The sequence below is a fragment of the Rhagoletis pomonella genome, unplaced genomic scaffold (genome assembly GCF_013731165.1).
Source record: "Rhagoletis pomonella isolate Grant_MI unplaced genomic scaffold, Rhpom_1.0 Rhpom_scaffold_00003, whole genome shotgun sequence".
Classification (NCBI taxonomy): domain Eukaryota; kingdom Metazoa; phylum Arthropoda; class Insecta; order Diptera; family Tephritidae; genus Rhagoletis; species Rhagoletis pomonella.
Genome location: NW_023458557.1, coordinates 87,516,276 through 87,542,371, shown reverse-complemented (window position 1 = coordinate 87,542,371; position 26,096 = coordinate 87,516,276). Strand labels below are relative to the sequence as shown.

At 34.8% G+C, this 26,096-nt stretch overlaps 1 protein-coding gene across 6 annotated transcripts in view; it reads right to left on the bottom strand.

Moving 5' to 3' along the window:
• Window positions 1–25,047, bottom strand: part of LOC118735725 — a 189,109-nt gene extending 164,062 nt beyond the window's left edge. For 2 of the 6 annotated variants that reach the window (XM_036465656.1, XM_036465655.1), the window contains exons 1-2: window positions 24,133–25,047; window positions 22,721–22,835 (exon numbers count right to left, since the gene is read on the bottom strand). The gene's annotated coding sequence lies outside the window, so the exon portion shown is untranslated. The remainder of the gene's footprint in view (window positions 1–22,720; window positions 22,836–24,132) is intronic. The other 4 variants (XM_036465659.1, XM_036465660.1, XM_036465657.1 and 1 more) reach the window with 3 other exon arrangements.
• Between the last annotated feature and the right edge of the window lie 1,049 nt (window positions 25,048–26,096).

The following is a 26,096-nucleotide window of genomic DNA, read 5'->3' as shown; positions in this document are numbered from 1 at the left end:
TATTATTATTATTATTATTATTATTATTATTATTATTATTATTATTAATAAGCACGAAAAAGCCCGTTGCTAATATTACAAATTTAGATAAGCTTTTGTTTTTATACAAAAAAATAGTACATATTAAAACTCTTTTGATAAGAGAAAAGCAAAAAAGAAATATTTGGAGACCGATAGAAAAAATAAGATACGTAGTAGTTTTGTTTACATATCTGTACATAAAATACATTCCAATTCTTCTACTTCCCAGAAAATATATGTATTATAAAAATCTTTGATGTGAAAAATTGATTCGCTCAAGTAAATACACATATGTATATAACTACTGAAAGAAGTCTGATGAGGAAATGTGGTGATTCCCGAAGAAGCTATCACTTCTACCATTTTTTCAAATTATTGTTGCTTTTCCACAATAAATTTTCATTTAATATACGGCCTCGAGCTCAATATAAATTGTTGAATATATAAACACAATATTAAAAATATGTACACATGTATACATACAATAAAAGTTGGCTCTTTATTTCCGGGCTGGGACGTGTACCGTCGTGCCAGGCCGGGCCATGCCCCACTAAAATTCTTAACGTGCGGGCTCGTGCGTGGTTTTGAAAGTTGATTTTGCACTTGTGCCGGGCCGGCCGGGCCTGAAAATTTAGGCCCGTGCCCATCTCTAATTGAAACTATCAAATTGTTTATTTTTGAATTTCATTATCTTTTAATTTTTAGATTTTGTTGCCTTAAAATAAATGTATTTAATTTTATTCATTTAATTTTTAGAAACTTTTTCTTATGTATTTTTTGGATATAATTTTTTTTTCTTCCTTAGTTTAATTTTCTTTTAGTATTTAGGTGTTATTGTTGTAAAAATAGAATATTTTTTAATTCTCCTTTGATTTTTAAAAACTTATTTTATTTAGTTTTTCGGTTTTTAATTTAATTGCGTTTTCTTTTTTAATTTTTTATTTTATTTTGATTTTTAGATTTTCTTTTAAAATAAAAAAACTGTTAATTTTATTTAAATTTTAGGTATTATTTTCTTCTTTTATTATTTAATTTTTTCAGTTTTCTAATTTCATCTTCAGATTTAATTGTTTAAGGAAGAAAAAGAACTGCATTAATTTCATTTCATTTTTAAAACATATTTTCTATTTATTCTTGCTTTATTTTCATTTTTTCCTTTTATTTACTTAATTTACTTTGTATTGTTTTAAAAATGAAAAATATATAGATTTTTTTAATTTAATTTCATTTATAAAAACTGCTTAAAGGCGAACAGCATAACGCTGAGACCGCCTCGTTATCAGATCTTTTACTTAAGACTGGTTTTCACTATGCCATATTTTGACGCCAAAATTTTCCGACATATTTTGACACAACTTTATCTCCTTTATCCATATATTTACCGATGATATTATGGGTCCACAACTGACAGATAGCCGATTTTGCAGCGCATACACACGACTAAAGACCTATCCTGATTCAAATCATTCGACAAACTGCTTTTTGATCACATTTCACAATGTGTTTTCACTTATTTGACGACAAATGCCACTGAATTTGACATAGTGCAAACCAGCCTTTAGTCTTTCGAAAGGCAGTAAAGAGCTTTCAAGATAGTTGCCAGAATTGCCCGGTGAGTGTTATTTAAAACAAACAAAAAAAAAACATATCTGTGGGTATTATACGAAACGAATTATATCGAGATGGGCCAGTTTTGCTGTAAGCATCTAAATCGTTAGGGTCCTATAGTAGGCATATCGCTAAAAGTAGTTGTGTATACTGGGCGTTGGTTTTGGAGATATGTATCAAGCATAGAGAAACGTCTACTTGGTAAAAGCTCCAACGTACCTGTTAATTTACGACAAATTTTTTTCGGTAAAAAGTTTAGTGATGGCGAGAAACCACTATACCAAATATAGCGAACTCTTCCGAAGCTTCAATTATGTAATCTAAAAAGTAGATCTAAATCTAAAGTCATCAATTTAGATAAGAAGATTATATCAGAAATTTAACAGTGACAACTTGCAACATCACACAATTTGTCAATAAGCATAACGGCAGAAACTCCAATGGAACAAGTATGGCACTTTATATCAGTTAATGCTTTGACAAACGAGACACTGTAAAACCAAAAGCCAAAGAAATTACAAGAGCTTTAAGAGAGATAAGATAATTATACTTCTACTAACTATGAAGAATTCAAATGCCACTAATGTGGCGCCAACTAATTAGCGATACCTCATATGCCAACAACAAAACACGTAAAGGAGCCTGCAATTAATTTAATTCCATTTGCCACGCAATAGAGATTTTTCACAAAGCAATAAAGTTACAAAAGAAATTTCAACAAACTAAAAAACGCATAAAAATTCCATAAAATACATATAAAAAACTAGGCACTAAAGAACTTTAATGCGTAAAAAAGAAAAAATACAACCGTGGCAGCAGCACGAAATACATAGATGAAAAATTTACAAGCACGCAGGCGAAATTACGATAATAAACAAGCAAATATAAAGGTAATAAACTTGTGGCCAACAACTGCAACAAGCAAAGTGACTAGCAGGCAGCGGCAGCCGGGGGAAGGCAAAGAAAAATTACGCAAGAGTCAAGAGGCAAAAACAAAAAAAAAAAACACACACACACAATAAAAATCAAGGCATGGAACGCATACAACAACATATGTATGTATACAAAAAAACACAGTTTTCACAATGCATATCAAATGATTGTAAGAAAAATCTCTGCAATGCGATGCGAAGGTGCCGGTCGGAGATACCAAATGCGATACGATGTGATAGGCAAACATACCTGCAAATGCACTACATATGTATGTGTGTATGTGTGTATGGTGTCAGTGTCACCATAGCGGCAAATGCAGATTTATTTGTACTCATTGTCAGCAACGACGTCGGTGGAGGAGTAGAATGCATGCAGCAAAGTAAACGTACAGCAGCAGCAACGCTACTCAATGCAAACGCAACGGACAATTACCGTGTTTATGGTAGTGACAACAGCAGCCAGCACCTGTATTTGTATGTATGTGTGTCTTACGAGTTCGAGTGCAAGTGTACGTTTGTAGCGCCAGTCATTCAGGCCACATGTGGCTCACAAAGTATCTACATACCTAACAATAGCAGCAGCAGCCAAGCGCATTAAGGCAATAACAAAAAAAAACAAAAAAAAAACAAGAAGTCACTTCACAATCAACAAACTGAGAAGTAGGAGGCGGAGAATATGAAGAAAAAGTCCACTTGTCAACTGCTGTGTTCTGGAGAACTTGCCGCTCAGATTTTTAACTCAACAGTGTGTGTGAAAAAAATTTTGCCGTCATTTTTTTAGAGAGATAATTTATGTTTTCTTCTTTTCATGAGTACTTTTTAGTAAATTTTGGCCTAGAGATTATTTCAGTATGTATACCCAATACTAAACCTTATATTCATCTATGTTAGACCTCTTAAGGTCAGTCAGCATAACCTAACCTAAATCTCCAATACCTCAGTCCCCCATCGGACCAATCATTCTCATATCGATTTTTTCAAAGAAGCTTTAGCGACTGCTTAACTGCACATGAAAAGCGATATCCCTAGCGATCGTTTGTGAGCAAATCAATACGTTACTGCAAGAGCCTATCATTATCTACCATCAGCTTATTACATAGCTGCGGTTGGCGCCTTCCATGATATCCGGGGAGCTCTTAATAATGTCCTACCTGAGGCAAACTTCTGAACTGCCTAAACAAACTGAACGTCATGGGTCCACCTCGTCAGCATAACTGTTGCACCTAAAAAAGAATTCAGTGTACACTAGTAGAAGGATATTGCTTTCTAGAGTGGACAGCTCTCTCTTCAACTATTTGGGCTGAAGAAATGAGTGTAAAATATGAGAGGATACATACTTACATCTGTGTATCGCCTAAGCGGCCCAAAAACTATTGGCGATTTTCGAACAATATCTGATGGAACATCTTTCGTAACTACCAGACAGATTCTAGTACAAATCCCTTTAAACGAGATGCACAGAGTGAATAAGCGTGAATCTGTGGGAATTACACATTCAAACCGAAAATAGGTGGCCGAGCAAGAAATCTGGCAAAAGCGTTGGAACGAATCACGGAAGGGTAGATAGGCACACAAGCTCATTTCAAGCAATAATAAATGGATGGAAAGAAAAACTTCCACTTCGACACAGTTTCTTTCTTCCGGACATGGCACCTATCGAGAGTATCTCAAAACGAGGAACACGTATTATCCATTCTTTTGTCCTCGCTATGCCCCTGAAACTCGAAACTTACTGCAGGTTAGCAACGTTGGAGACTACATGATAAAGTCAACTCTGAGCTGGCTTAACACATATCTCAAGAATTCTTAAATATTTTTGACGGTCTGAACAATCTGGAACGTGACGTAATACCTCGATGGGCATTGCCACGGGGAGAATCGTTTGTGGAGAGGTTTTACTACAGTATAGTAGTACTCATGAGAGTTTCCCCTTCATGGGCGTCATACCAGAACAAAAAAAATAATCGACGGTGGGTTCCACTTGATTCTTCAGCACCCACCTAGAGAGGACTGGGCTCGGCGAAGTATATGCCGTGAGAACTTTTCCACTAATGGGTAACTTTTCACTACATTTCGCGATCCCTAGTCCGGGTTTCATCTAAATCATTAAATCCATCTGGCGTTCGGAGACGGCGTAAAATTCCATTTGTGTAACAACAGTCTTTTAAGACCTATAACAAATATGGTCAATTACAATATTTGTTTATTTATTTGCTTCATATACATATATTTTAATAGCCAGGGCAATCAGAGCCCTTGACCCTGTGACACTCTCTCGATCGCATCACATTTCTTTTCTATCAAGCTTAAATGGGTTCCAAGCCAAAGCGATATCATAGGTAACTGCGCTAGCAAGACCAGGTACTTTTGAGGAATTGTCGCCGAGTAAATAAATGGTGGGTCTCATTACTTTTTGTAAACACTGTTAATTTGTATCATTAAATATTAGTTTATTGTAGCATCAGGCACTTTTACTGAGCTAATTAATTTGGAACGTCGAAAAATATGATGGGCGTAACATGTAACAAATGTAACCCATTTCTGCTATGCAGTACAACAAAAAATGTTTGCTTTTTAGACAGGAAAAGTATGGTGTTGTTCATACTTTGTGCTATTAAAACAAAAATTCTGATACTCTGTAACCTTTGCCGTTCAAGCAGATAGAAAACAACATTTCTTATAAAATAATATTTATCTTAAAATCTCATAAAGACTAGAAGTTGAGTTGTTGAAGACACTGCTTATATACGAATCGAAAATTAGAAATTTTTTTATCGAAAAGTGAAAATTTTTAAATTTTCGATTCGGTCGAAAACAAGAATACACCTAATTTTTATGACTTTTTTCGGGCAAATTTCAAGTAAAAAAAGATAAAGAACAATCAGAAAATAACTTCGAACCGTTGAAACGGATGAATTTGCTTGACTAAATAATAGCCAGTTTTACTAAATCAATTCCGGTTAAAAATTATTATTTCGTTGTTTGGCAGTCGGCTGGCCAAGTGATGAAACCAAGGTTTACTGAATATTTGGATTGTAAATATGTAGATAAGTAAATTCGTAGTTTCGCAGAGTAGCATATATATAAGAGAGTAAAAAGTGAGTAATTAAATATTTATACACACAGAAAGCCTTTCTGCTGCTTTTCGAGTCATTTGCAATTTGTTTTAACAAAAAAAACGGTCATCTAGGGTGCGCTTGGGTGCAAAAACATGAAAAATTCCAAACCCTAATGGGTTAACTCAATTCGCTTACTCATACATTTAGATTTGTGAGTTTCGCAGTTGGGCTTTCCAAAAGTAGATCTGATTTTGTGACCTTCTTAGCCGAAGAAGTACTTAATTAAAATGTGGATCTGTTCAAGTTTTTTTGCACCAAAGCACATCCAGCGACTGAAAAGGTTGTGAAATGTTTTTTTTTTTTTTTTTTAATTTTTAGTGACGAAAGTGAAAAAATGATGTTTCATTTAAATTATTGGCGAAAACCAGGATTCAATAATTAAAGGTTTGCTCACCACTGACATTCGAATTTTGACACTCCCTTACAAAAGGTTGCACACGCACAGGGCCTTGCTAAGGGAGCCGATTTTGCCAAGAGGGAGCGAGAAAACTGTTTTCTGAGCAAACCTTTCATTATTGAATCATGGGCGCAAACGGGCACTGAATTCATCTTTACTAGATCAGAACTTTTCTTCCATGTGACTGTTGTTGAACATAGCCGTGAGAGAATTGCTGCCAATTAATTTTTTAATGCAATCTCTACAAATGTCACACGAAAATAAAGTTTTTTGTGTTCCGAAAGTTTTTAACATTATTGGCATACTTCACTTTCATTAAATTTTTAATTTTTTTCGCTTCACATTTCACTTGTTTTATGTGCCTTGATTCTAAAAATTGTTAAGTTCACAAAAAAATATTTAAACGCAACAAAAATTAAATGAATTAACAATGAATCTACCTTCAGAACTTTCTCTTCGTGAGAGAAGATGAGTAAATTAGAAAAAAGGTCTGAACTAGATCGCTGAATCCACCTTAAATGCCTTAAATTCAAAATTGTATATCTTTTGTTATGATTAAATGATTTGGTAAAATCGAAAGGTATTACTGTGCGATGATTTTGTTGCAAATTAAAAAAGCTATACCAGAAAAATTTATAAAAATGAGCAAAATTGCCAATCTTTCGGCAATTTAACCAGAAATTACCAAAAATCCTGATGTGCTGCAAAATCTCCATGAATAATCTCTAACCATTCTTGAAACTGGGAAAAAGTCAAATTTCGCAAGCCTGTGTTACACTAATTCCTTAAACAAAAAGTTTACTCAAAGATAACTAAAGCCTCAAAACATTGGCTGAATTTTCAGCATTTTTATGAAGAACACTTTAGACTTTTAAAATTGTTCAAATTCAAATTTAAAGGTAAACCCTAAAGGAAAGAAAATATTTTAAGGACAATTTAAGTATTTCTTCTGGGCCTCCAACTTTTAACTCTTTAAAATTTATATCGCCTAAGTCAGCAGACAAATCTCTTTGGAAGAAATATTACAGAAAAAAAACGTGAAAATAATACTTCCAAAGGAAAATAAGCAGCAACACTCTACCACCAGCTGAAGGGGAAAGAAATATTGGGACAACATGGCTCAGTGAAGAAAAGAAAAAAAGCAACTAACAATTTATGTGTCAGTCGACATACATAAATTAAATGCAGAGCAGATATCAGTGAGCAAACGACAGATAACAAATTCACACACACACACACGCGCACACACACAAACCCTTGAACAAATTTTTTTTTGGGATGGAACCGGCCTAAAGACAACGCATCTTTAGAATGTAGATAAGTAACAGAAATTTTCATATCTGAAAACGCTACCCAATACATACAAACATGCGTGAGTACACACATACATACTAACAGAATAAGAACATCCCAGTCGGCAAAATGAGGAGCGCCTCAGGCAGCTGCCTTTCAATAAGACCTTTTCTTTGGAAAGATCTTCTTCTTAAGAAGATCTTCTGTTAGCCCTGTGATTCGGAGGCGGACGAGAAGTTGTAATTCTATGGCAACGGAAGTCAAATCAAAATAGTGTAAAGTTAAATCTTAACTGTGCCTATATTATTTCATATTGAACTAGGCGACAATTTAAAGTGCACAGCTTGTGGTTTTTATAAATCAAAGTTTCACACTTTATAAAAAGTTCACAAAAAATTGAAAAAAAATTTCATCAAAATTTTTTACATTTTATTCAGTATGCAGTTTTGTGGCCCATTCAATTCTAGTAAGACAAGGTGCAAGTTTGAAGTCGCTAAAAATTACCGCAGATTTATTAGAATTTGTTGAATGAGCTACAAAACTGCATAACTACTCGAAAATTTTGTAGAAATTCTGAATAAAAAGTTCTGTGTTCGTATGGAAAAGTAGCTTATGTCGAAAGGCCGGCTTTAGTATAATGTGGCATTCCCTTTATTTTTTAAACGACAAATAATTTTTTGATGAGACTTAAAAAGAATATTGACTTGCTAGTATCGGAACTATTTCTTGTACGTTTATTTGCTAAAAGTTGTTTAATGGCTTAGCGCCCGTGAGTCATTCGCAATCGTATGCTGCGAATGCCGATTTATACTAAAGCCAGCCTTTCGACATAAGCTACTTTTCCATACGAACACAGAGTTGAAACATTTGATGAAAATTTTTTGAAATTATGTGAAATTTTTGTGAATTGTATATAAAGTGATTTATATGTTTTATATTATAGAATCAACTATATTTTCATAAATAATTAATGCAAGCAACAGTTCAAGAAAACTATTGTGAATATTATATAAGAACAATCTGTGCACTTTAAACTGTCGCCTAGTGTAATTATACCCTTCTAGGGGGGCCTGAATGAGAAGGCCACGAAACTCTGGACATTCCATACAAAATAAAATATGTAAAGAATTAAGCAGCCATCGTGGCCGAGTGGTTAGAGGTGCGCACTACCGCTCCGCAGGACCAAAAGATTATAGATTTTTTTTTTATTAACAGCTGTCGGCGCTTGGAGTGCATTTCTGCCTTGAAAATTATAATAATTATTAATATTATTATTAATAAATGAATTAACACTGTAGGCTTATCGTTTTAAAACCACAAATGTAAGGCCTCCCAGAAGGTCTCCATTTTTTTTTTAAATTTTGCCGACTGGGATATTTTTCTTCATCGCCTTACAAGAGCAACAGCGTAGCATTATCTGTACTAACAACTTTTGGCAGCTGGCAAGCTGTTGAAGAAGCCATGCTATTCAAAGAAGGCCGAAACGTTTGAGGAAAATACCATGTCTGTTTTGGGTTATTTTTTTGTAATTTTTTATGTGTACGAATTTTGTATTTTTTTGTTTTTTGTTGTTCCTGGCAAGTAAACAAACTGGAAACATATTAACACACAAAATCACAACCGCACAAAGAAAAGCAAGTAAAGCGTGAACACTGGCTGTGACAACGCATTGCTGACAAATTAGATATGAAATAAGAAAAAAACGCTTGTAAAAATGGAAAAGCAGAAACTGTGGAAAATTGTATATAAATCTGAGAGCGTTACTCTTAATACTGCTTTTACGAGTACTCGAATGTAGAGCAAGAGTATGGTGGTCTGAGGAAAGAGCTGAATATTCAAACTAATAAGAAATAAATGAATTGAATATAGCAGAAGATAACCTAGACAAGTGGCATTGTACATCTTTTTTACTATCAACTTAGCGCCCAAAACCGAGCAGCTACGGTTAAGCTGTGTTTGTAACTGTTATTGTCATTTTATTGCACATTACGCTTGTGCTAGCGCTTGGAATACAGCAAACCATATCGCTCTTTATTAGCTGGAATATATGTATTTCAAAAACACGCGCCCAACTGCTATACGAATTTTCCGCACAATCGCATCTGGATTTTTTTTTTCGCTCACAAAACTTAAAGCTACGCAAATAAATAGCTGGCTGGTGCGTAACAGTTTAGGGAAGTTTATGCCTGCAAAATGCGAAGAGAAAAGTGTACAAAAACAAATGTTTATTAAGGTATTTATATGTAGTGGAAGCGATAGCATTTACTTACGGTTTTCCTGGTTTGGAAAAAAGTAAGAAACTTCAGGGAAGAATGCAGCAGACAAAGAAGTTGCTTCATTTAAAATACATACATACATATGTATGCATTGCATATGCTTGTAAGTTAGGGTGGTCCAGAAATACATGTGAAAAAATTAAGTTGGAATTTTTGTGCCATTTTTTGTAATTTGAAATCAAAAAATGTTTAGAGGTCGCTCAAAGCGCTCAAAGTTTTCCATGTATTTTATATGGGAAAAAAACAACTTTTCGGAGAAATGGTTAAGTATTCTTGAAAATCAATAGTTTTCGACCGGTTCTGTTTCTCTTCAAGAGATTCCCAATAATGAAACCCAATTATTTTTTTAACCATAACTATGGGTCATTCCATACATTATTCATACCTCGATCTTTTTTTTGGGGTGAAATATATTTTTTTACGTTCTTTATCGAAAAAAAGAAGACACCTATTTTTTTATTTCGACATGATATTCGAAAATCTCGAAAAAAAACTCCCGAAATTTTGAACTTACGGATAAGTATCTTTTTTTAATTGTTTACAGTTAATAAACTATTTGTCGGAGAAAATCAGTTAAGGTATCAAAATGCGCGTAAATACCTCTGTTTTCCATGAGAGTGTGAGATAGATTAAAAAAAAAATAAGAAATTTGCATTAAAAAATCGCATTTTTTATTTTTTATTTTTTTATTAGCTTAATCATATTTGAATTTTATTTTTTTCAACCCGAATAGTTGTCAAACTTTATGCAGTAAGCTTTAAAATTTGAGAATGGAAACTCCAAAACTGTAGAAGTTACGAGTTTTTTCATACCTGCGTACATAATGTTTATACCACAGTTTTGAGTGACCTCTTAATATTTTTTGATTTCAAAATAAAAGAGGGGTATATTTTTTTGATATAGGAAAATCCTAGGGTGTGATAGAATTAAAATTCCGACTTTACTTATTTTAGACGACCCTAATGTAGATACTTATGTATGTATTTAGAAAGTCATATAAATAGTAAAGAGATTATTTATTTTTATCCTATACATGTACATAATGGTCTTAGAGATTAGGATTTTGTGTAGATAAGTTGCATTACCTAAACACTTAACTTTGTTATTTGTCTAAAATTGTATGGATTTAAGCTGTAAATACATTTTTGAGATAAAGGTGTAAAGCTATAAACACAACAGGCGTTAAAAGAAGAGTTTATGACTATTAGCTTTTAAGTGTTACCAAAAATCTTGAGTAAACAGTTTGAGTGCGGTAAGTACATAAATTTTAATAGAGATTGAATTAAATATGTCGCAATGCTTGTGTAAATTAGCACTACTCATAATAATGATATATCGGCTGTCCCATTGAAAACCTATAGTCCGTCTATGTATTTAGTATGTACACAGAAACACACATTTTACACTTAAATGGTGCCTTAACTTGCCATGTCGTGTCAAATAGCCAGTAAGAGTTCTAGCACGCTCTGGGCTTAGGTCACGAGGTCTTTCGGAGTTCCTCTTTGAAGAAGTTATGAATCTCTTTTATTCGCTCAATCCCTTTGACTTCCGCCAAAGTCAGCAGCAGTGGTTAGCAAGGTGAAATTTCTCCCAGCCCCTAAGTACCTCTGCAGTGTATCCTTTAGATGCGCCGCTAAAAGGCTCCGGACCATGTAAGAGCATTTGGGCTACACGTTTTGCGAAACAGTCAGTCCTTTCTTTGCCTTCAAAACTCTTTATATTGCATGTAATTCAAAATAGTTTTGCCGTTGTCCGCAAGCCGTAATGACATATGTATTAAATTAGTCTAAGGCCTTTCATGCTACCTGACTATCAGACATACGGTTTATTCCGGCCTCATATTTCCCTCTACGAAGACATTTGCGACAACAGATTTTGGTGAGCTATGTGCTCATTAGCAGACTTTTTTGTTGAAATTTTGGTCCAAGTATGCCTGCCCTAGTCAAATTGCTATAAGTAAATAAATGTTTTTACAACAGTCTTTAGTTTCTTAGTTTCGAAAATATAAATTTTTTTTTGTCAAGTGATGCAGAAACGCAGTCACTCTTACGTCATAGTAAAATTTGACTAGGTTTTACTTTTAATTCTTCTAAATATTAAAAAAAAAAAAAACAAGTTTAAGTGTTACTGTTGTTGTTGTTGAGAGCACGAACCTTAATATTCGTTACAGTCCTGATGCAATTATTAACTTTGCAATAACATGGAACCACCTTCTATTTGTATGCTGTAGGTATAAAATCATCCACACGAGTTAGATAGAAGCAATCACGCTGGCTACGATGGACCAGTTGCGCTCAGAACGGATCAGAGTGTCGATCGTACTTCTTTTATGGACTTCAATATGTGCCATTCAGATCAGCAGGGAAGGATTTTTTCTAGCGTTTAAGTCCAGACAAAGCGGCCCAATTCTATACAAGTAGCTGCGCTAAATACCGTAGCCTGTCAGTAACTATTTAAAATCGACGTTCGCTTTACCGCATTCGGCAGAGATAAGTGTAGATTTTAGAAGCTTTTTTGCTGAGGTACTGTTAGGTATTAGAGATATTGTACACCACATATCGAAGTTTGGGCGTATCATCTTTCCGCAAAACTGATTCATTTTCCTTCGCTGAACGGCATCGCATTGACTGTTACGTGGAAATGGAACACCGAAGGAGAACCAGAAATTCAATGACTGCCCTATATCATTGAAAATTTGCTATAGGTAAAAATTGGAACATAAAACCACGGATGGTGCCCCGGATATACACATAGATACGCTAATAATTCGACCTACAATCTTCTATAGTGCCCTAATTTAGCGAGCATCTACTACATATTAAAGAAAGATTTGCTAGGACGCGAAGAGCGTCGTGCATGCAAACAATTGAAACGAGCGCCACGCACACCGCTTAAAGCCCTGGAAAAATTTACTTAAACTTCTTTCTACTGACCTTTATGGTAACCTTGAGGCGCTAACAGAATAATTGCTCCAAATTCTGTACAGCCGTACAACAAATTTCAACGGACAGCACTGGCTTGTAAAAACAGTTTCATCACAAGCATTCCATCGAGTAGCGAAAGGCTAGAAAATTCGGGCGTAAAAGCATGCTCCCTTTCTACCAGAATACGTTTATACCGGTGGGTCGAAAATAAACCATAGGATAGGAGGCAGCGTTGCCGACTTGGTAATTTTTTTTGGAAAACTGGTAATTTTCTTCTTTTTAGAACGAGTTTGTAATGTGGTAATTTTTTTTTTTAATTTGGTAATTTTCTTTGTTTTAGAACGAGTTTGTAATTTGTTATTTTTTTTTTTATTTGGTAAGTTTTTTCAACATAATTCTTTTAAGTTTTTAATACTATTTTATTACTTATAAAAATTTAGAACTTTTAACATACATATTAGGGATGCCAATCCCGGGATCCCGGAATCTAAAAAAAAAAATTTCTAGTAAATTGCGGAAAAAATGGCAAAAAATTCTCCATTGGCCTTTTCTTTATAGAGTAGAATAAACATGTGTAAATAAATTGTTTTTGTATATTTTTGTTTTATGTTTTTTTTTTTTATTAATCGTCACTTTCAAAAGTACCTGGTATTTACATTATTATTTGTGATGTATACGTTCCTCAATCATATGGTTTTTTAAATACAATTAAAAAAATGTTTTACTTTAAAATTTGCCTGATTCAATAAATATTGCTAGCGTAGACTGCAAAGTTGCCCAAGTCCCAATTTAAAAATTGTACAGGAGAGGAAAAAACTTCGATGACCATTTTCTTCAAGTATTTCGCAAAACTTTGAATACAACATTTTGCCTGTTTAAAGCAAAGCAAAACTCCATACGAATCGGAGGGATTCGATATTTATTAAAAGATTTCAAACTTTTTTGACCTTATCGAATTTTCGGAGCTTTTTTTTGGCCTTAGCAAATTTTCCTTTCATTGAATATAAACGAGAAAACATAAAACAAGGACCTTTACCCTTTTCGAAACGATGCAATTTTAATTTATCTAGCCTCCTATATCAAAATATGATTTTTTATTAAAAGTGAAGTTAGTAACTTTTCACTCTAAGCTAGCGATATATGAGTTTTATAATCAGTTTATCGTAAATCTTAAATAGTTTTATTTAATGGTATGTTTAAATGCTTTCAGTTATTGAATTTTTAAATACCGGGATCCCGGGATTACCTAAAAAATATCCCGAAATCCCGGGATCCCAATTTTCCTGATATTTTGGCATCCCTAGTACATACGCATGTGTCTGCGCCCTAAGAGAGCCAAAAATTTTAAGGACCCTTTCACGTTACAATTTGCCTTGACAACACATAACTTTTAGCATGAGTATGCAATATAGGTATTTAAAGAAACCACCAATTTTTCCCAATATGGCGGCTACCACAACCCCTACAGTTCTACAAATCAGGTTCTTGGATCATTTTTACCTGCTGGAACCAATGGTGGAAGAAAATAACTTTACAGTACTAATTACAATTTTGCAATGTGAATGGGACCCACTCATAAAACTGTAAAAGTAAATTTTATCTATCGCTTATGGATGCATTTGCTGGTTTCATGTTTTAGTTTATGTTTTCGTTTTAAGTAATGTAAATCTCTGAGCGATCTTTTGTGTTATGTTTTGTGAATTGTTATAGTCTGAACACATTGAAAAAGACGGCCAAAGTAAGTATATTTCATACCGCTAGGTGCAGGGGGCGTGGCACCTTCCATACAAACCGGACTTTTTCACACTGTATATCTCTGAAAGTGTTCATGGTAGAGGACTTGAACATGGTATAAAGATATACGAAAACAGTCGTATACTCATGGAGAAATTGTGGTTATTGGAAAAGGGGGCGTGGCACTTCCCATACAAACCGAATTTTTTCACACTGCATATCTCTGAAAGTGTTCATGGTAGAGGACTCGAACATGGTATGGAGATATATGAAATCAATCCCATACTCTTAAAGAAAATTTGGGGTAGTTTATAAGGGGGCGTGGCGTCTTTCAAACGCTCTGAATCTATTACCTATCTTTGTATATGTATACACTTTTGCTAGGTTATTTAAGATGGCAATGAAAATATGCCTTCTGGCAACCACCAAACCGTAAAATTAGAAGATAAATGCGTTACTGAAAATCATGAACGTGAACTATTGGTGAAAATGTTGGACCAAAATGTTTCAATACAAAAAATTAATTTTGGGCGGGATGAAGTTCGCCGGGTCTGCTAGTTATTTTCATAAAAATTTGGTAATTTTTTTCTGAGTTTGGTAATTTTTTTTAGTTTTGGTAAAAAATTAAAAATCTTTGTGGCAACACTGCAGGAAGTGCACTAGTAGGAAGTGATGTATACTCACAAGAGTTGTCTCATGAACTAAGTTTTCGACGATCAGAGTATTGCAGCGTATTTAAAGCTAGACTTAAAGCCAAGAAGGAGGCCGGCCGGTGGCTGATTAGCTCAAAACTGACAGGAAGTAAGTATAGTTTCGGATCGCCAACCGGACTTAGATCTCTTATAGGAGGACCTGCAATGTCGCCATAAACACAGTGTAATTTGGAAATACTCAAAATATACTGGCAACTAAACAATAACGAACGAAATGTGTTTGAGAAGCGGATGAACTTGCAAGATGAGGTATGTACTTGTCGACCGTAAACTCTTAAAACGTAGCGGTGAACCATTGGCATTATGAAAGCGCTAGCTTAAGACAAATTTCCATTAGGCGGCAAATAAAATATGGGTTGCAGAATCGAGGCGTGGTTTAAATATTCTTGACCAGGCATGAAAAAAGTACAAAATATTGTCTTTTAAAGCTGAAAAGTTGCCAGTTCCGGCTGGTAATAGGAATAATTACGGGCCACTGCCTTATAGGAACACATGCCAGCACAATGTACTTTTCGGTGAATTCTCTTAGTTGTCGTGAAAATGAAGAAATCGAGAGCATCGTAGACATTTTCTTTGACACTGTAGCCGGGTGTGGCTATACATATTTAAACGGCAGTGTTTCCGCCTAAAAGTAGTAAGCGAAGTAAAACACGTTATTAGGAAAATTTAATATTTTTCGGACAGAATCAACATTGAGTCAATTAAATGTTATCATAACGGGCCCCCTTAGATCTAAGTGTGCCTCCAGTCGGGAGCTGGATGGAAATAGCCATCAAAACTTAACCTAACCCAACACATCCAATAGCGAAACACATCAATTACATTCAAAATAATACTTTATAAAGTATTTTCAACAGATGAAAATTGAGAATTGCTCACGAAATCAAAGCAACAAAATTGCAGTTAATTGAAATACCATTACATGGCAAAAGATGAATCAAATCAATAATAAATTTCACACTTAATAGCATCAATCAAGGCGAGAAAATGGAATTTCAACTGTTTTACAAGAAAAATCTGTTTTCAAAGTAGCATCAAAAAAGCAAACAAAAAAAAAAACACAAAAACAAACAAAATATTCAACTAAAGCTTCGAGCGCGCCGAAATACCACACAAGAATTCCAAGAATACTAAAAACGAATTAAATTGCAGAGAAAAAGCGAAAAATGTACTTAGGGAAAATGTAGAGAAAATCAATGAGTACCAGAAAAAGAGAGAAGGAAACACACAGAAAAAAGCTATAAAAGCCAGCTACTGGGAACCAGGCAATCAAAGCCAGCACAGCACAGCAAGCAACGGAAAAGCGTTGTGGCAACCGCCATATGGTGAATGAAGAATGGAGAATGGAGAATGGCTGTTAGCAACTTGCCCCATCCACAACCACATCATTTACTGCTGCCACTTGTCGTCATCATCAGTGCGGCAAACGACATTAGAAGATCAAAGCGTGCTAGTGTCAACGCCAAACCCAAACATATGGCTGGCTGGCACGAAGGAAATGTTAAGAATTTTAATTGTCAAACATAATTTTTCACATAATTACCTGCTCATAATTTTTACCAATAAACTTACAGTGCGTGGCAAGGGGCAAGTGAAATTGCGAGAAATTAAAGTTATGAAAATGCTCTCAAATAAATTTAGACAAATCTAGACAGAGTCAGCTACACAGATAGACCTTTTAAGATACTCAGCAGCGAAGATTTAGTAATGCCGATAGTAGCGTAAGCAATCTATACAAAACAAAAGAAAATAAATGAAGTGGGCGCAAATGAATGACGCTGCGCCCATTTCGGCTTAAATGAATGCGGCTAAGTTGAACGGCAGTCATAGAGTACACATAAAGAAATGAAAATGCTTGCAACAACAGCAGCAGCACTAACGACTTGATTTAAATGCGTTTGTAATTTTTTACTAATTTGTTTTGTTTTCTTTTGTTGTCTCATTTTCGTTTTTCGTTGAGTTTTCTGCCGTCCGATCAGATAAAATTGGCGTACGCATGCACGCACGCTAGATACTCTAGGTACGTTCGGGTTGGTACCGCGGTGTTTTATTTTTCTTCCACCATTCGCTTTATCATTGAGCAGCACAGGTCAACAGTTGTGGGAATGTGCGTAGGATGTTGTATTTAGCTAACACAGCTCTTAAGCGTACATCTGCTAGAGATTTTCTGCTTAGTCAGTCAACGGCGATGTCACGTACATGCATATTTTACTTAAATACTTTTGATAATTTGTTGAAGATAGTGTAGGTGAAGTGGTTCGGCATACAAAAGATTTATTTTGCAGACAAATAAGTTGCATTGAGCGGAATGAATGTCGCTTGGAAAGACATAAATTGCACAGAAGTTGGGAAATGCGTACTTTTTTCGGCTCGAGAAAATATTTTTAAATGCATGTAAATAGATTTGTAGTAGAAGTAGGTATAGATTAGGTAAGATTGTATTATTTTATCGCTTTGCTGGTAAATTTGTTCAACTGTGACAATTATAGGTCATCCTTTTCTGTTTCTTTTTAAAATATTTCGACTGGAAATTGTCAATGCAGCGCATTACTTAATATTAGCTGGCGCTTGGCTGGGTTTGTAAAATTAAGTTTTTTTTTTAAGTCTTTGGCGTAGAAATCGCTTAGAAAATAATTTGTGAATATAGAGGCTTTGCCTAACTAATTTAATTATTTTTGATGTTGTACAGATTAACCCAACAAAATTTATTGTGTTTGTTGTATTTGTAGCTAGTGTTGTAGAATTAACGATAGTGCACTCATTCGATAGTTTCGATAGCGATAGTGTAAAATATTCGAACCTATCGAAAATTTCTTACTCATTGTTCTTCAAAAGAGTATCTATTCATAAAAATTTCTCATTCAACACAAAAAAAGGAAATAATTCGACCGAGAACAAAATTTGGCATAAAAAAAAGATTTAAGTATTTTTTATCTTAGCACCAGTGAATATACGAAAAAATCAAGCATTAATTCAGTTTTTTTAAAACTGAGAGTTTTAAGTTAATACTTTTGAATAAAGTATACGATCGATATGCAAATTAAAGCTAAGTTTTGTGGCTACCGGTATGCACTGATGAAGTGAGCTCGAGTTCAAGAATTTGTACTGAAAATCGAGTCGGAGCTTAATCTCACTTTTTACGCACGATGTAACTTGTTTTTAATGGCGTGCATTTTGAAACAAAAAGGCTTCACAGCTCAAGCGAAGCTTCGTAAATAAGAAAGCTAAATTCTTACAAATGTTTTAATTCACGAAAGATTCGCCAGTGTCTCTTGAAAGATGATGCGAGCCCCTCACAACTATCGATAGTGTTCGATAAAACTCGATAGTACTGACAGGATAAAACAATCGATTCTCCATCAGTAGTTGTAGCAGCTTTTTAAGCTCTGCTTTCATTCCATTAAATTTTTTCGTCAACCTCATCTATTGGTTGGCGCAAATATCTAAAATTGAGTTAGGCTATCCGAAGGCAAGTCTCTGAAGACCGCTTGAGCTTATAATTTGCGATAGGGAATATGGCAATGGTAGCGTTTCGTATTGGCGCTTAAAAGCATTGACTGGCCTATAAAATATATTCGGACTAAAAATTACATGTCCTATGCATTGGAATTAAATCAGACTTACTAAAACCTAAAAATTTTTATTCTCAATATTCTAAAAACAAACACATTTTATACAAATTTTGAAAATTTAGTGAAAGCTTCTAAGATTTCCTGGGTTGTTCCAGGCAAATGCCCTTGGTGCAATATTCAAAAGAAAAGAAACAAAAAGAAAAAAAATTAATAAAATAAAATCAAACTAGACATAACTAGCCCTAATCGCCCAAAAAAAAACGTAAGCGACATTAATTTTTTTTTATGCAAAAATATTCCTGGAGCAACTAGATGCATTTCTGCTTCAAAAATATAATTTTGAAAAAATGTCGCTTACGTTATTTTAGCGGTTATGGCTTGATAATGTAATAGATAGATAGATAAAATTTAATTTAAATAAAATAAAGTAAAAATAAATAAAATAAAATAAATTAAATAAAGTAGAATAAAATTAAATTAAATTAAATTAAATTAAATTAAACAAAGCAAAATAAAATATTATACATTATAATCAACAGTGATAAATATTTGGTTGTATACCAACCAATACTCGCTGTAAACCTTAAAAGAAGAAACAATAAAAGACAATAGAAATTAAAAATCAAAATAAAATGAAGTAAAATAAAATAAAATGAAATGAAATAAAATGAAATTAAACTAGAATAAAAGAAAAGCAAATAAAAGAAACCAATAAAATAAAAGAAAGGGAAACAAAATTAAAGTATAGCACTTTTCACATTTTCTGCTGGTATCGGCAAAATGGATTGTTGAATTTTTTGGAAAAGAAAAAAGGCAATCTTTTTTGAGAAATTATTATATTAAATGCAATAAGCGAAAAATGAGAAACATCGAAAATGGAGTTTTATTCGCTCACATTTTGACAATTGAGTGCAACTTTTGAGATTTTTGAGAATTTCAAAGCTTTCTTCAATCTAAGAGAATATTTGGTACTAGTTATAACTCTAAGATTTTTGAAGTTTTCAAAGCTTGATAAAATAACAGCAGGGAACCCCAGCTCTACCATAACCTAACACAGCTCAGTAATCTAAATTTTGTTGTGTAAAATGTTTTTGGAAAATTTTGTATCGACAAAACTAATTATGCCGAATTTCCACTAGACATTGAAATGACGAAAATGTGTGCCATTTAAAAAACGAATTTAATGACAATTTTTCTTAACGTAATTACACAGGTATTTTTTAATGCCTAAGTTTGTCATTAAAATTGTGCCATTTAATACCTAGTGGCAAGCCGGCATTATAATCGGCTCTTTTAGTTACGACCAATTACTTAAAACTTAAGTTTTTTTCTGCACTATAAATGTTTAATTCAGCCCGCAACAAAAAAAATCACAAAAGTCCCAGGCATCAGACTCGTCGGGTCAGCGCTTGGAGGGATAGAAACTTCGAATATGTATTATGCATCGGCCGCTCATTAACTAGACAAGGTACATATATGCTTAACAATCTAGACTTGAGTTGTAGCAAGTAAGTGCTATTCCATCCAGAAAAAAATGGCGAAGAGAGGCTATCGCTCTTCACACCCACCGACATACAGTGGCTCACAGCTTGCAGGTAAAGTTTTAAATTTCGACTGCTGCAATTTAAACGCCAAATTGTTGAAATGAAAGTGTAGTTTTAAAAAGCAGCTCCATTTTTATTATTTACCGATTGTTTAACCCTCTAGTAGGCTGAACCGCCTCCAGACGGTCGTTAACTAAACGCCTTTCTAGTGCACCTATAATATTTTTTTTCTATATTCGTAAGGCACGATCTTTAGACAAAAAATCGTACCCTTACAGCGAAGTAAATTTGAATTCGTTATGTTAATCCGTTTTATTTTAATCGGCAGTTGAATTACTGATTGTGAAAGACACGGATAAAATTAATTATTTTTTGCGATTTGGTAATTTCGTAATTAAAGAAATTTTTTCTTCTGAAACATTTTTTAATAAAAAAAAGTTCGGTGGATTTCGTAGTTAAAAGCACCGTATTTTGATATAAGTTTTATAATTATGTCACAATTCGAAATGGAAAAAAGTTGCTTTCGAACACAGACCGTCTACAGACGGGCTTGCCGACATGTAAAAACCCAGATTGCATTTTTGACCGTCTGCAGGGGGGATTGCCGGTCAAAGTATATCGGCGAGCCCGTCTCCAGACGGTCTTGGTTCTTCTCCCCTGTGGGAAAAAGTAACTGTCACAGATCGAAATGGACATCATTTTTGGATTTCTCGCGCTAAAATCACCCATTCCTGAATTTTTCAACTCATAAAAAAATTGCCCTATTAGAGGGTTAACAAATTAAGAATTAATAACTAAAAACATGACCAAGTTTTATGGCACAGCTTATTTCATGCAGCGTATTCTTTCTAAAAATAAGTAAGGTAAATTGATGATTTAATAAATATTTAGTGTGGTATCCTTTGGCCTTCAATACAGCTTTCAGCCTAGCTGGCATTGACTGTACTAGTTGTTTCCTGGTTTCTGGTCCGATTTTGTCCCACTCTTCCAAAATTGCACTTTTCAGCTGCTCTCTGTTGCTTATGCGGTGTTTGCTGATGTTGTTCTGCAACAACGACCATAAATTGTCAATCACATTCATGTCGGGTGACTGGGCTGGTGGTCTCATTAAATGTGGACAATTCCATTTTCTGGAGCTCGGTACTGGGTGTCCGCCAAACGTAAGTCATTCCATCAGAGTCAAAAAGATTGGACTTTGACTCGTCAGAAAAAATTACTCTCTTCCAGAAACCAAAATCCTTAGTTTCCAGCTCCCTGGCAAAGGCAACTCGGCTTAGTTGTTGTTTTTTTTTTGCTAATGAATGGCTTCTTTCGCGCTACTCGGCCATTGAAGTCATGTGCACGTAGCACCCGCCGCACAATTTCGACGCAAAATGATCTTCCTAGTTCTTGCTGAAGCTCTGTGGTTAGTTTGGGAGTCGATAATTTTTGATTTTCTTTTATTTTTCGCACAATTAAACGCCCGTCACGTTCATTGAAAATTTGATTTGGTGTATTCCGGCCTTTATTTTGTATCCGATTTTCATGAACGAAGCGCTCAATTATATTTTGCACTGTTGCACTACTCAAATTAACTAATGTAGGAATTTCTGGCTGCGATTTTCCATTTTTGAAATGGTTTATGACCAACTCTCGCTGTTCAATCATCCTACGATAGAACATTGGACCTAAATTTTTGTACTGATCACTTAACGCTCAAAAGCATACTAAAAATGGCCTAAAACAATAATTTAACGCGAGCTACAAAAAGTAGAAAAGTAAGATACCGTTAACTGCGCGACGGGCTGTCGCCAAAATGAAGACAAATGCGTGCATGAAATAAGCTGTGAGCCACTGTATCTAGGATGTACTGCGCTGTAGGAGTGAGAGTATACCATGAGGAACTCTGCAATTTGGAGCGAATACAAGCATCAAATTAGGTATATGTATTCTGATAGCCAGGCGGTGCTATTGGTAATAGCATCTCCATTTTTGAAACTAAAGCAGAAAGGAGTTGCGCCCAGTAAATCAGTCAACTACTGTATGTCTTGACTCCGTTCTCGGAAATAAATACATATGTAGGAACATTGGAGGCAAGGAGAAGCGTGATGAACTGGCGAAGGCAGGGACCTTTTTGTATGAAGCCGCTAAGGTTAGACCAAAACGTTTCCCACGAGAAATGTAAAATTTTCTTAAAAATGCGCAAATTATATCCTTTCCAGCTTCTAGGAAGTACAGCAACCAAGCAACCAATCCAATGGCACGCGTATGAAATTTTCTCATAAACCATACAGATAATTTTATTTAGTACAACTATCAGGGCCAGTAATAAAAACAATTTAAGTTTCCTTTAATTAATACAACCATAAATTTTAAAGTGTATTTTTTGAACAAACTGTGTCCAATGAAACCACACAACACAAATTACCATTGAACACACTCGCAATGTGCGTAATAAACACACACCCGGCGAAATATTACAAAAAAAATAAAAAATTCCTGCCGCTAATTAATTAGTTAATTAATTATGTAGGTGTATGAATTATAAGTGTGCTTGTGGGTGAGAAATGCATACATTCTTACATAGTATTACGAAATCGCCACTCACCTGTATACTCGTAGTTGTACGCGTAAAAAATAAATTTATTTCACAGGCAAGCCGAAGTGATCGATATTAAATCCACACACCGTGAAGTGTAAAAATCCATTAAAAATGTATGCAGCTAAAGTTTTATACAATAAACAACAACGAGAACACAAAAACACTACATACATGAAAGTATGTACATAAAAAAAAAAACATGCACAGACACGCAGGTGGAACACTATACGAAGGCAGCAGGTATGTAAATAGCTTTTGAAAATGAAGCAATTTCACAGATTTATCGACTACACGTAGTTGGTTGCTGCGCTCTTCGCGTTCGTAACTTGGCTTTAATTGCTTAAACACGTAAATAAATTTACAAGCACACTAATTTGTATGTATGAAAATTTTTATTAGCGAGTGTTTAGTAATATATATATTTTTTTGTTTTTTGTTTTGCTGTTTGTTTCTTACAAATTTTGAAAAGCGTTTCGTTGGTTTTTGATGCTTGGATTTTTAAAGTTTTTTTTTTAATCTTAAATTTTTGTGTGTGTGTGTGTATTAAAGGGGCACTATATTTCGTTTTCGATATCAAATAAATGCAATTCACAGCAAATACAGCTACAGCTAAAGGAAACAAAGTGGGGTTTTTGAAATTGAAATTTTAATTTTAACTTTTGTTTTGTTTTTGTTTTTAATTATTTTTGTATTGCTTGTTTTAGTGATTTTTCTGTTACCAACACTAATGTAGAATACATATATTTGTTTTTGATAAAAAATCAGTTCATTTATTTTATAATTTTTTTTTATTTTTTGTTTACTTGATATGTGCTTGTAAATACTTTATGAGAGACTTACAGACTTTTTAGTTTTCAGTAAGCAATTATTTACTTACTTTTTGTTCTTTAGTTCTACAAAAATTTTCGTAGCGCAGTTTTTTTATTTTAAAAATCTCAAAAGTTATCGGAAAACTTGTGTTTCAAGAACAACTTGTAGCTCTTTAAAATATTTGTAATTTAAATCTTTCAACACACTGTAACTTGCTATTTACATTCTTCAGATTTTTTTTTTCAATAAATGGTTCGGCTTTATTTACGTTTATATACCTTACAGTTAGTTCACATTAAAGAATTCTTAATTATTTTTTTAATTTTTGTAAACTTGTTTTCCATACACATAAGTTTTTTGCAAAAATGTTTAAATTTTTTTCTCTCCGCCACGATTTTATGGTACACCTCTTTTTCCCTTCGTAACAATGCTGCTACGCATGAAGAAAATATTACTCACTCCCACTTCCACCGCAAATTTTGTTCAAATCTCTTTTCACGCCTTTTTTCAGCCAACACATTTGTTGCTTCTCATCGTTGCACGTACTGACAACATCGTCGTTGTCATGTTGAACTTAAATTTTCTAAGCATTTTCCATAAAATATTACCGTTAGCCAAAATTTATTCGATTGCGAATCGAAGTACCATGTATAAATATTCTACACTGCTTTAATCTTCGAAACTTAGCTCACTAGCTTAGGCACAAGCGCCAAATTGCAAACACAATTCGTACATAAATATTTTCGTCAATTTACTTTTAACTTCACAATTTAAAAAACTTTCAATACATAGCAAGGATACGCGCGCGCTGTTGGCGGAAATGCTACACCAAAACTTGCGGCAAAGTTCGTTTTACGCGACGACGCGACGTTAACGCGTAGCAACATCGATACAGCGGAAGTACGGGTACACACGCACACCCAATACTACACCTATAAACGTCCGTACGCGCCCGTTTACGTTCACGTTCACGTTCTCAACGTTCAACGCCAAAACCCCACACACGTTCAATGGCAAAACACCTCTCAATCAATGACTCTCGACATTTCTTGTAGTCGTTGCTTGATTTTGCACGTAAATAACAAAAATAAAAATCGGTAAAATACCCGCCGTTGTTGCTGACACGGACGTACCTCATACAAGCGTTCGGTCGAACGGTCGGTCGATTATTTTCTTTTGACGTTCAAGCGCGCTTACAGTAAATTTGTTCTTACTCCGTAGAGTGTTCGGCTGCGACTGTGCGTCGATTCGTTGCACAGTTACGTTACAGTTGAACGATGGCTCATCAGCTCCAGCTCCAACTCACTGGCCCTTCAATATGGTATCATGGTACTCGTACTTACGGACGACGATGAGCGAGCGCATGTTGTGCTGTGCGGTGGATGAAGTCTATGTTGATGGCAGCCATGGTGGTGTTGGTGGCAGTGGTGGTCGTTGGTTGTACTGTTGTCGTCCAAGGCGATGGTGCGCAATATAGCGCATCAAAGCGCTCCCGGGTGTCGAGAGAAACAATCTTGCATTCGTGAGGAGAGAAAGTGCAATGCATTTACAGGCGTTTATAATGTGTCAGTAGGTAGACAATTTTCAATGAAATTGGAGCGGAAGAGAGCATTACAGTTGTTCCAATCGGAATCGTTGCACTGAGCTAGCGTTTTTCCGGAAATGTTTGCTCCCAGTAATTGTATATATGTAAGTGTGTTAGCAAGGAGGGCATACGTTTGAATGTATTAAAATTAATATTTAGGTAGATGTTACTGTAGGCATACTCAGCTGTATAATCCTAACAACCAAAACAGAGAGCACAACGAAAAATTATCTCATCAAATCATCTTGTTTTGCAACAACAGAGCGTATAACTATGGGAAGCTTGTAAACTCTCAGATACTTCAAATGAGTCGAGATAATATTGCAGCATTAATTATGTACATAAAATCAACACATTTAACAACAGCAGCTAAAAATATGTTAAAAACACTTTCTTCTTCTTCAAGTTCTTCGGCGCTGTAAGCGCCTAAGCGATTTTGGCCGAGTCGAATAAGGCGCGCAAGTCGGTTCTCTTCGTTTACCAACTGATGTCAATAAGAAATGCCAAGTGTAGCCAAGTCCTTCTTCAACTAGCCTTTCCATCGCAAAGGAGGCCTTCCACTTCCTCTGCTACTATCGGCGGGTTACAAGTTGAATACTTTCAGGGCTGGAGGGTTCGGGAGCATTCGCAAAACTTGACCGCGTCAGCGGAGCCGCACTAAGTCTATGTCTTTGTAGAGCTCATCGTTCAATCGTTTGACGTATTCGCCGTTGCCAACTCGCAATGATCCGCAAATCTTCCGCAGAATCTTTCACTAGAATAATTCAAAGGTCACCTCAACGAATTTGTTAACGTCCACGCTCTTGTACCAGAGCAGCGGTATATTCGAGGTTTTAAAAAGTTATCCTTGGTTAGCAGTCATCGCCTACCCAGGTACCTCTTTTCGGATTACCTCAGCATGGTCTTTCATATTTCTCATTAACTAGGTTCAATAGAAGCATCCACCTCCATGTCCCACTTTTTGGCTGATATGTATGCATGTTTCCT